We start from the raw sequence: 13328 nt of genomic DNA, 5'->3' as shown, positions 1-13328 counted from the left end.
CTTTTTCTTCATCATGGTCATCCTAATTAAAAAAAATATTTTATTTTATCATAAGAAACCCATCAGATATTAAAAACACATTAGATTACTTATTACAAAATACTACATTAAAATAATACTACGTTTTTTCAAACAATTAAATTAAATTGTAATAATTAATATATTTATGATTTGTTTTAACCAAAAAAATTATTGAAAATTATTTAATATTATTTAAAAACGTATTAAACATTTTATCCAGCCAAAATATTTTAAAGGGATAATAAACTTCTTAGAAGAATCCAAATAAAAAAGAAGCTATTTTAACAAAATTATATTATTAAAAATCGAATATTATTTAAAAGATGATAATTATTTTATATAACGAATATCTATTAAAGGAATATTAAACGTCATATTAGAATTCAATAAGCTATTTTAACAAAATTATATTATTAAAAATCGAATATTATTTAAAAGATGATAAATATTTTATATAACGAATATCTATTAAAGGAATATTAAACGTCATATTAGAATTCAATTAGCGCTCCTCTTTTAAGACGGTGTGCGCTTCCTATCGTGGAATATTACGAGAGGATGAAATCGTTATTCTTCGGTGTGCGCTTCCTATCGTGCAATATTACGAGAGGATGAAATAGTTATTCTTTTATTATATCATATTTTTATTATGATAAATGATGTGTGCTGTATTTTTATATTTAAAGGGAAAGCTGACTCACACTGACCCACTGAACCAGGAGACGGCTTTAAAAACCAGAGCACCTTCCTTTCCAAACATAGAGTGAGTTCGATATGGCTTCTCATAATTTGCCCCTCTCTCTAGCTTTGCCGGCAACGTTACGAGTAGTTCATGAAGAGGCTGCCACAGTAGCTATTCTTTGTATATTCTCGTCTTTCTTCTTCATTTGGTTGTTGCACAAGGGAAGGATTAGTGGCACATTGCCACCAGACCCTCCTGCATGGCCCATCATAGGAAACCTCCACCAAATGAGACTCCCCGCTCATCGCTTTTTGAAAGGCCTTGCTGACAAATATGGTCCCATTTTTTTTCTCCGCTTGGGCTCCGTCCCTGCAGTCGTAGTTTCTTCTTCTGAGCTAGCCAAACAGTTTCTCAAAACTCATGATTTGATCTTTGCCAGCCGACCTCTAACAGCCGCTGGGAGATTAATGTTCTTCAACTCTAAAGATGTGGCATTCTCTCCGTATGGAGATCACTGGAAGAAAATGAGAAAAATATGCGTATCACAACTCCTAACTGCCGAAAGAATCGAGTCCTTCAGGGGCGTCCGAGAGGAAGAGGTATCTGCCGTGATCCATTCAATCTGGGAGGAGAGTGAGAGAGGAACAATGAGCGTGAATGTGAGCAAGGCCATCACTACTGTCAACTCCAATATAATCTGGCGGATACTGACTGGGAGGAAATTTAGTGACGATGATTTGTGTGGCGATTTCAAAGGGTTTAAGGATCTGCTGGTAGAGATGACAGCTGCGATGGGAGAGTTCAACATTGGAGACTTCATTCCGTATTTGGATTGCCTTGATTTGCAAGGTATCAATCGACGCCTCAAGAAGCTCCATAGAACATTCGACGGATTCGCCGAGAAAATGATAGATGGGCACGTTAAGCATTTCCTGGCCTCCTCCTCCAATGGCCAGAAAGAGGCAGACGCAGAGCCTAATGGTCATGACTTCGTTGATGTGCTGCTCCGCATGGCGGAGACCGACGGCAATATTACACGGGAAACCATGAAGGCCCTTGTGCTCGTATTTATCTTTGGATTCTGCCCTTTTAGTATTATTTATCATCCTATTTCTTGAATTTCAGTCAATCATCATCTCTATGGATTAATTAGATTTGTACTCGCATGTGTATGTGTGCAGGACATGTTCACGGCCGGGCAGGTTCCTACGTCAACTACGTTAGAATGGGCAATGAGTGAGCTGCTCAGACATCCCCATGCAATGAAGAGATTGCAGGAAGAAATCGAATCAGTGGTTGGCCAATATGGTAAAGTAAAGGATTCGGATTTGGCAAGCATGAAATTCCTCCACTGTGTAGTGAAAGAGACTCTCCGATTACACCCACCGGGGCCTCTAGCTGTTCCTCACGAATCTGTAGAGGCTGTGACGGTTGGAGGATACTACATACCCAAGAAAACGACGCTAATGGTAAATTTGTGGGGTATAGGGAGGGATCCCAATGTGTGGGGCAAATATGCTTCCAAATTCAAGCCGGAGCGATTCATGGAAAACGAAAATTTCAGTTTAACAGATCCATCAGACATCAGCATGATACCGTTTGGGGCGGGCAGGAGAGGATGCCCGGGGATTTCCATGGCTGTTACTATCATTGAACTTGTATTGGCTCAGTTGTTCCACACGTTCGACTGGAGAGTTGAGGGCGGTCCGTCCCAGCTGGATATGACGGAAACGTGCGGGCTGACGGTTGCCAGACAAGTTCCGCTCTCTGCTTACCCAACGTTTAGTGCCACAAGACAAGGCACTGATTCTCCTTATTTGCGGTAATTTCACATGATATTGCTTATGATTTGAGTCGTTGTCTCTCTGATTTTCTACATCTAATTATGAATGGATTATTATAAGTATGAATAAATATCAGATTGTCCTTGTAATCTTGAGGAGTACTTTAAATATACAACTGGACAATATACTTTACATATATTGTATGGCGTTATCAAGGTCTACGGTACATGTTTTGTTATATTTATTAAATAGGTATAGATTGAAATTTTTAATCCATAACTTTTGGCTATATGAAATTTACAATGAATATTATTAGAAACTAAATTTCTTTACATCAATATTCTTTTATATTTTATTGTTTTTCAAAAGTCGTACTTAACTTAATTTTATGATTTAGTATAAATAAATTTACTCCAATTATAATTAAGTTAATTAAAGTTTATAGCGAATTCTATTACTTAAAATTGGATATCACCAATCTACATCCATTTTAACCACAGATCTATCAAATTTTGAGAGCGATTAAATATCGAGGTGCAAAACATTTTTTTAATTCAAAATTCAAGAAAAAGTTTGCACCTCGAGCAATTCTATCTCTTTTTGAACTTGATATACCCAGAGTTAAGATAGATCTAGGCTGGTTCAAGTCGTGTGTGGACATAGAAAATTTGTTGAACTTGGAATTATTTTAATCATTTTAATTATGCTAACTATGTCTTAGATAAATATGAGTATTTTAATTTTAATTTTTTTTAGTTACCTCAATTTGTTGAGATGAGAGAGATTGTTAATCATTAGAATGCTGAAATACAAATTTTAAATACAATGTGACAATCTAATAGTGTTGAATGATAAAAAAAGTGGATAATAATAATGTAGTCAAGTACAAATAGTCTTTGTTGTTAGCAATCTCAAATTATTTTATTCAGTTGTTTTTATTGTCACACTTGTTAGTTTTGCAATATTTTCATATCAATCATATCGAAATGGCGTTGAAAGTGTACATCATTGAAATCTTTAACTCGAGTTATTGTAGTAAACTTCTTGGTCTCCAATACTAAGAGTAGCTTTCCCAAAATTCAATCATTGTGACTGATGGAGTGTTAAACCCCAAGTAAGCTTAAATAGTAGTTGTGTTCTATTATCTTGTTCGAATGCGAAGTGACTAACAATGTTGAATGATAGAAAATGGGAATAATAAGAATATAGTCAATTACAAATAGTTTATAGATTTAAGAAGCAAACATTTTATTTAAGATGAAAAATCAAGTATTTTATCTATGGTGGAATTATTATAACACATAAATCAATGTACATTGTTAATAATATTTTTGTACTTACACTGAAATCAATGATTATTTTTAAATTAATGTATATTGTTCATCTAGTTATATTAAATATGAAATCGACATCTACACTGAAATCAATGCATTTAGTGCACACAATCAAATAGGATTGGAAATTGGCATATACACTGAAATCAATGCATTTAGTGCAAGCAATCAAATAAGACTGGAAATCAACATCTACACTGAATCAATGCATTTATTCCAATCAATCAAATAGGATTAGGAATCATCATCTACATTGAAATCAATGCATATATTTAAATGAAAAACCAAAATATTCATGACTTTTTAAATCAAACTTATTTCCCCTTTTCTAAAAGCCTCACTTATTCTTCCTCTATTGTTAATAATGATCAACATTATATAATACTATGTAATATTTTTATTTGTTTGTATGTGTCTTTTTCTTCTTCTTCTCTACCCCTCCCCCTTCTCTCTCTCCATCTTTCCCCTCCATCTATATCTATATTTTCGTACATATATGTTTCTTTGTTTCACTATCCCACCCCCCCACACCCCCCCCCTCCAAATACACATGCTCTCTCTCTCCATATTTCTATATCTCTCCCTCATTGCCTCTCATTTATAATCTCTTCTCCCTCCTCTCCCCCCTCCATTTATATATCTATCTCCCTATGTCTCTCCTTTGTCTCTCTATCTTGCCCCTAAAACATAAACACACTCTCTCCATATCAATGTATCTCTCTCCCCCTCTTTCTCCCTCTCTCTCTCTTGCTCTCTTCCCTCCCACTCTCCTCTCCCTCTATCTCTTCCTCTACACTCCCACTCCCCTCTCTCCCTTACTCTCTCTCCATGCCCCCTTGTCACTCCCTCTCTCTCTCTCTCTCTCTCTCCACTTTTATCTCTATATTGTCCTTCCTCATGTATCCCTATCTCTCCCACTCAAAATCCATATCTCCCTCCCTTTCTCTCTCCTTCTCTACCTCAAGTCCTCTCTCTCCCTTTCTCTTCCACCTCATCTCACTCTCTTTCTCTCTCGCCATGTTTGTCATTGTCTCCCTCCCTCTCTCCTTCTCTCCCCACTCTCTCCATATTCCTTTTTTGTCTCTCCATCTCACCCCCGAAGCATGCTCACTCTCTCTCCATCTCACCCTTCTCTCTCTCTCTCTCTCTCTCTCTCTCTCTCTCTCTCTCTCTCGCCCCCTCTCCCTCTCTCCATTTTTTCTCTCTTTGTCTTTCTTCTTCGCTTCCTCTCTCTCCCCCTCCAACTCCATCTCTCTCTCCCTCCCTCTCTCCTCTCTCTAAAGTCCTTTATCTCTTCCTTCCTCTCTCTGCCTCTCTCTCTTTCTAACTTTGCCACTATCTCCTTCCCTCCCTCCCTCCTTCTCTCTTTCCCCTCTCCCCCCCTCAATATTTTTGCATCCCTCTATTTCTCTCTTCCCATTCTATCACTCTCTCTCTCTTATAATTCTCTCTTTATTCCCTACTCATCTCCTCTCCCACACTCTCTCTCCACCTTTCCCTTCTCACTCCCTTCGTGTTTTTATCACTATCCCAATATTTCTTTGTTCTTACCTCCCATATATATTCGAAGTTAACACATATTCATCTGTAAACTTCCATGACTATTTCATTAGATAATTCATCACAACAGATTTGATAAAATCATACTTAGAAATCCAAAATATACAGTATTACAGTTTTATATCTCTTTACATATGTATATTAATACTAATAGTGTTTTTATGCAAATTAAAATTACGCAGAAAATAAAGAATGACAAAATAAAAGCTCACAAACACATTTAGAACACGATATGTCATATGTAGAGATTTAAGAAACTAATAATACACACTCAGATTCACAAAATAAATATTAGACATATATAGAGCAGACATGGCGGAAAAGGCCCTAGCCTTACAACATTCCTCACATTCTCATTAGTAATCAATGCAATCCAATGTACAAATAATGATAATAGTACAAATAAACACATGAGGAAGTTGGTCTCAAGATAGTACGTCTATCTTGGACACTATGGTTAAGAAAATATCTCAACAACACACTAATCTAGGAGCCTAACTAGTTGGAGAGAATCTCTCAATGAGCTAAGCCTAAACTGACTCCTAACCATGAGGAACAACCTCAATCTAGAAAGGTAGGATTAAATCCTAACTTTCATGGTTTTAATTAATTTAATTATTTCGACTTAGAATTGTTTTTAATGTGAGAGTGAGGCTAACATCCCCCCCCCAATGATAAGTCCAAATTAAGAACCAGGAACCATCTTCCAAGTTCTCATGCTAAAAATATTGATCCTAAAATTTTTTTTACCTTAAGAACCGCCAAAGCTTGATGCTAAACAAACTCAAATATGAGGAGAACATGAATCAGCTGCATGTCTGATTCATCTCTCAATGTCGCTTGACAACTCCATCACATGCCAAGATGCAAAAGTATCCAATCGTCCTTTGCTTGAAACTAGCATCTTATGACCACTGACAAAATGTGATGAACTCCCACTGGCGTATCTACTGATGAGGATCTCCCACTGGCTGAAAAACAACTCACTATTGCTTTTGCTGTGTTTGAAAACTACTCATTGCTGACTTTGTTATCGACTGCCCACTGGGGAGTTTTTTGATGCTCACTTGCCGTTGAAAATGCCCATTCGCTTCTTCATTGATGTTGTCAAGACTTTCAGTCTGACAGCCAGTGTCAATTTCATTAACAATTTCCCCCCTTTGTCAGCTGAAAAGAGAGACAATCTTCTTCAAATTATTTTTGAATTCTAAACCACCCCTTTCAAGGTTAGGAGTGTTTCACTGGTGTACTCCCCCGTTCAACTGCACAAGAGTACCATCTTCATTTTTACTCTTGGTTGCAATATGTGTGAGTGAATTCGATTGTAAAGCTAATACAATCTTCTGACCGTGGATGACCATTCCGTGGGATCAATCCATGAATAATCTATCTTCAATCTGGTCGATTGTTGTTGTTTTCTGCATTGTGCTGATGAATGATTTGACCTGCCACAATGATGACAAGGATGAAGATCAAAACATTGATCTTCCAAATGACGGGTTCTTTAACAATGAAGGCAGTTTGGTTTGACTACAACTTCAGTTTGCGTGTATTTTTGTTTGCCTGCAACTGTCTCATGGCTTATTTATGTTATTGGATCAAGAAATCCTGCACTGATGAACTTGATCGACTTATAATAATCGGGGATATGTAAGTTGTTTTCATCTTTTTCATATCATAATCCTCATCGATTTTTATTAATTTGAAGTTCTTCCCATGGCTTGATGATTGGTTTGGAAGAAATTTGAACTAGATCAGGGACCACTTCAACACTTGAAGTTGGTTGGATCAGTGGCTTGGAATCAACATCTTTATCTTCATATGTACGGATGAAAGACTTGGAAACATCACCCTTTTGTTGCAACTCATCTCTTTGAAGTTGTGACTCAAGTTGAAGAAACTCAATCATTTCATGTGCATGTTGAAGATGCATTTGAATATTAGCAAGATTTGTTTTGTTGATGTTCACCATGTCACCACCTGATAATAAGATCAAATTGTTAAGAATTTGGGACAGTTGAATGTGTGTCGGCATGTTAGCTTGCTCACTTTCAATTCAGACTCACTTGTACTGTTGCTTATTGTTGATGTGTTAAACACTTTCTAGAGTTTTATAACTTGGTTGCTTGAACTCTTGATTTCACGCTCACTTAATGACGATTACTTTGCTTCAATGCTTCACTCACACTTTGTGAATGCTTCAATCAACTTCACACTAGCTCGTTTCTTGTAGATGTCGTGCCTTGAACTTTCACACTTGATTTTGACACACTCGCTTACTTGGTTGTTTGAATGACGCACTTGCTTGCTTGGTTGTTTGAATGACACACTAGCTTGCTTTGATTGGTTGAATGAGACACTCACTTGCTTTGATTGTTTGAATGATGATTGCTTTCTAGATGGCTTGCTTGAACTTGCTTGATTGATTACTAACATTTTGTGCTTTCTTAAATGTACTCACTGAATGTGAAGATTATTAAAAAGGAAGGGTGTCGAACACTATCGAAAATGCACCCAAGAGACAAATGACAAGTTCAATCTTGATGACTCAGTTGAAGACTTACTTGACTTAATGTATTCACCTTAAAAATTCAAATTAGGGTGTCAGTTACAACCAACAATTCACCCGTACAATTCAGTTAAAAAATGTTTATCTACAAGTGATACAAAAAGTGTTGATGATGTTGATGTCGTGTTGGTTTGAAATGATTGATTTTTTTAGTGTCCTTAACTTGATTGCTCTAATTACATGATGTGAAATGTGCTTTCTTGGAATATCATCTTATCAATTTGATGATGTGACGCTTTGTGCTTGTGTAGGAGCTTGATTAAGAATTCTTATACTTAAGCTTGCTTATGTGCATGTAGTTGTTTAAGCAAAATACAAAGAGAATATTTTGATAATCTGAACACAAGTCATGCACATGCATTCATTACACATGGTGTACCAAAGATCCCCTTATTCAATTTTGGGCGGATCTAGGACACAAGCACCACAAAAATTATGATTTTATTAATTATTGGAGTACATCATTCTTCAATGTCACAAACTTTGTCGTGGAAGCTTCTCAATGAGAATGTAACACTTGCAAACTTTGGAAGCAAATTGTCTTCAAAAACTACCTACACTGACTCAATCGCTCTCAAATTAAAATATTAATTTGAATTACAATAATGAATGTCACTCAAACAAATTCATTTATTGCTCCAAATTTACAAAATATGCACCTTATGACTCCACAAAATCACTTATTACTCCATTACATAAAGAATTAGAAATACTCTTTATCTCTCCAAAATATTAAAACATACCCTTATTACTCCAAAAACATCACTTTAGAACCCTCACATACCCACCTCCTCTTCTCTATAAATGTTTTACTTTTTTTTCTTTTTCTTTTTTAAGGTAAAACCATTGAATATAAAATTTTTGTTTTAACCACTAAAAAAGTATTCCCATATGTTTCTTATAACTAAAATTCATGGGCATCAACATTATTTATGATGCACGCAAGACAAACTTCATCCTCGAATTATAAATACAATTAAAGAGAATTTAATGATACTTTTTTTTTTGGCATGCGGCCACGCATTGTAATTTCATGCTCTTCTTCAAAATAATGTAATGAGAGTCCTTATCCAGTAAATTCGGGATCAATTGATGAACACGCTTCCTAGACTTGGACAAGAATTTTGTTGGATCTCCACCACCTCATGTGGATGCCATTGCAAAGCCAGATTTTCAGCCTTAAAAAATTCAACTAGTGGTTTTTACCTTTATGAGAACCTGAAACTCTCATTTAAACATGCGGGGATCATTTGGAGCCTATGCTTCAACAAAATAATATGCTCATGCAATCAACCATATTTCTGTAATCCAGACAGAGAATTCTAGGGAGAAGAGAATATACTATATAGTAATTATGATTATATGATTTGTATGAGATTTTACCCAAAAGACGTCAATGAGCACATTATCAAGAATTGATGTGCTAAATGTGAACAGAGGCCTATTCTGTTGCTTCATGACCATGACCATGACATTAATAGCTTCTTCTCCACAAGCTGTATCCCCAATTTTTAATTACCTTGATCTGAAGGCTCTACCATAATAGTGTGGCACTCGAGAAAAATGGGAGAATGTTACCAGATGAGTTTCGTGATTTACCTTCCTTGAAACATTTTGAGCTAACTAGATGCTGCAAATTGCTGGTCCTTAGCAAACTGCGTTTTGCATAATTCTAGAGCCTCAAGTTACACTCCAACCTCTGGCTCCAGCCTCACTCCAGCATAAATAGAATCTGAAGAAACGGGAAAGATAATTTCAGCTTCAATATTTTCCCTTGCACCATTTGATTTACCAGCAGTCAAACCGTTGCAAATTGCTGACACAATTGCTGTCACCATACCAAATTCTGTTCCTAATACAAACTAGAGGCAACCATCAATTCTAACTCTTGGAAGATGGGTGCCACGGCTTGTGCATTGCTAGGAGGTGGATTAGAACTATGGAGCGTCCCCTTTTAAGATAAAAATGGTGTGCATGTTTTAAATTCTCCATCGCTGACAGAAACTCTTGGACAATGCACCTCACACTAATAATGTGGCTCCCTGATTCCTAATTAGACCTAAATAGTTCAGCAGTTGATGGCAAAGCTGAGAAATCAGAGAAATTTTTAGCATCCACATTGAAGGGAATGGTGGTGAAAGATGGGAGAAGATCCCTTTTATGGGAATAAGAATGACGTGACACTTACAAGCCTTGGAACCTTTTAGTTAATGGATATGAATCAATACTTGCCATCCTTTGTGGAGAGCCAAAACAACTTGTACCTATTGGGATGCGGTCAGAGTACATGTATGTACGAAGTATTTCTCATTTTTCTGTGGGACATGGACCTGTAGCCTAGAAAATTGTAGAACAGAAAATAAAGAGAGCTCGACCTTCTGATTGGACATCTGGCCTATGGCATGTTAATGATCATACCATTACTTCTGTTAATTTATCATCATGCGATAACAATAGAATTCAACAAAAGAATTTTCTAAAAAAGATATAACACTGCAAGAGGTTGTTACTGAACAAAAAACCCGTATGGAAAAAGTTGAATAGGTACTCCAGTTTGTGGAGGCAATGATGTTAAAATATCAATCTGAAGCTAAGATGAAGGCAGAGCAGCTAATGGATGTCCATGGTGCCTGGCTGCCACATTGGCTTGCGGTTCGCTTGGCCAAATTTTAGGCATATGCGGCGGAACATTAGGCAAAAAGCGTGATGCCTGCTATAAATTTTGTTCTAGAGAAGGCATCAGAAAAGGCTTCGATTGCTCACAACTAAGCTAGACCATCTTGAAACAACCAAGACTCATTGGAGCCCTTCTCTGAAGAAACAGTGGCAGCAAGCCATGGTTTCTCTTACATCACATGTGGAGACAATAAAATCTAAAAGCTATGGAGGGGAGGTGTCGAGGGATACCATTAAGCCACATCTTGTTAAAGCTCACAAATCGTTAAGTCCCCATGTGCAGACAGTCAAGGATCTTTGTGGGCCTTATATAGATCAAGTCATTGCTGCTTCACAACCTCATATTGGAAAGGTGACCGTCATTTTGCAACCATATACAAAACCTATTGCCAATGCTGACAGAAGATTTCTCACAACTATAAAAAAGTACCATCGCCAGTTGTAATGTTCTGTGAGACAAACATTAAAAAAGTATGAGCTTACAGCTGCTTTGGGTTCCACATACAAGGTTCAATAATGTTCTCTCCAGCAAATGCCTCCTCACAGCTCAATCACACCTTTTTCACAAACCCAAAACTAGCCTTAAGCTCTGATACCACATGTAGAAATTTAACACACTAATAATACACACTCACATTCAAAAAATAAATATCATACATATACAGAGCAGACATGGTAGAAGAGGGCTCGGCCTTACAAAATTCCTCACATTCTCATTATTAATCAATCCAATCCAATGTACGAATAATGATAATAGTACAAATAAATACATGAGGAAGTTGGTCTCAAGATAGTACTTCTATCTTAGACACTATGGTTAATAAAATATCTCAACAACACACTAATCTAGGAGCCTAACTAGTTGGAGAGAATCTCTCAACCAACTAAACCTAAACTGACTCATAACCATGAGGAAGAAACTCAATCTAGAAAGGTAAGATTAAATCCTAACTTTCATGATTTTAATTAATTTAATTATTTGGACTCAGAATTGTTTTTAATGTGAGAGTGAGGCTAACATCATAGGAAATCCTTTCAGTAGAAAAACCTAGCTAGAAGGAGAGGTTTCTTTGCTCTATTTATATAAATGGAAATATGGTTGCAAGTGTAAATAATCATGTCTTGTGGATTGTGAGTTACTACAACAAATTTTTTTTGTTTGTGTGCTCTATCTCCTATCCCCTGAGCTATTTTTTCTTAACTACGGAACAAGTGCATTCAAAATAATGGAGCCCCTTTTCCTCCTAGTGGTCGTGTTATAACACAATTGATTATATTACCGGTAGTTAGGCTTAGCTAGCTCAACCCTTAACTAGGGTTAAAATATAAAATATTTTAGATTCTTCTTCATCATAATGAGGTGGCTAGCCCACTTTTTAAGAATAATGGGGGTTGATCTAGCATCCTCTCGAATTATGTTGGTCAAAATAGGTATACAAACTCTGATTAACATGATTCTTACACCAATGGAAAGGTATTTTTTTGTAGAATTGTAAAAAATGGTGTGGGGCTAAAGCCACAATTTTTTACCCCCAAAAAATTCCATTTGATGTCTCAAAATGTTCCTTGAATGTTTGAAATCCCAATTTTCAAAATTGGGTGCCACAGGTAGAAATGGTATTGGGAGTTTATTCCTCCACTTTTTACTACTCTGAAAGCATTAAGATGGATGAAAAAAAATATAATTATCCAATCTATATCACACTTAGTAATTTTTGGAGGCTTCTAGTCCCCAAAATCATCTATTGAATGAGGTGAGGAAATGCTTCCTCTACCTTTGGTTAGGTTTACCATTTAGCTTTTCCTGGCAGTGGTCTTTTCAACCCAATCTTCCAATGGTAATATTACCCCTATCTTGTAGTTTCAGAGATCTTATGAAATACTATATCTTCTATCAAGTCTACTTGTGAGTATCGTGCCAAATCCTACACAAAAGGTATGGCCTATTCCTCTTCCTGATCTAGCATGGAGGGATCATAAATTTTTAGATTCTCTACATTCATAACTGACTAAATGTAAAAATCTGGTGGCAAATTGATTTGATAAGCATTATCACCCACTCATTTCAGTATCTCGAAGGGATCATACCTTAGACTATTGATTTTCTTACTAGGTCCATGTAGCCTCTCCTTTTCCAACTGTAGTCACACTATGTCTCCCACCATGAACGACTTCTATGTTTTATGTTGATCATGCCTAGCCCTATATATTTCCTTTGACTTCTCTAATATCCATTATACATGTAGATGGATCTAATTGATCTTCTTTATAAATTTTGCAGCCCTCAAGGTGTCTCCTGTAAGGTCTTCTATAACTCCTTGTTATTGCTCATATGCAATGTCAAAAGGTGAAGGTGACAAATATACAAAAAAAGTTTCCAATGGAGACTCTCTAATAGGTGTGTTAACATCTATATTCTAAGAATGTTATATATATACCATATTTTCATTCCATTTCTTTGATAGACTTCTAGTTTATCCCCCTAAAATGTTGCACCAAAATCCTATTCACTTGTTATATCTCCCAATATTTCTACGGATCTTTTCAATTTTGTATCCATATTCTCCCACATTGTATTTGAGAGTGCACTAAGGAATCATGTGTCTCTATCTAAAACAATGCTCCTTGGTATCCCACTAATGGTATTTTTATAGGGCATCATAACATACATCTTTTTGATCCTATCAACTACCATGAATAGG

At 36.3% G+C, this 13328-nt stretch overlaps 1 pseudogene; it reads left to right on the top strand.

Moving 5' to 3' along the window:
• Positions 1-795: 795 nt before the first annotated feature.
• LOC149252127 (cytochrome P450 750A1 pseudogene) lies at positions 796-2529 on the top strand (annotated as a pseudogene).
• The last annotated feature ends 10799 nt before the right edge of the window (positions 2530-13328 follow it).

The sequence above is a fragment of the Pinus tabuliformis genome, chromosome 7, assembly GCF_031772625.1.
Source record: "Pinus tabuliformis cultivar Carrire ecotype Pingquan chromosome 7, CPIR1, whole genome shotgun sequence".
Lineage (NCBI taxonomy): Eukaryota > Viridiplantae > Streptophyta > Pinopsida > Pinales > Pinaceae > Pinus > Pinus tabuliformis.
The sequence above is the reverse complement of the archived record's forward strand: the minus strand, read 5'-3'. Positions and strand labels throughout refer to the sequence as shown.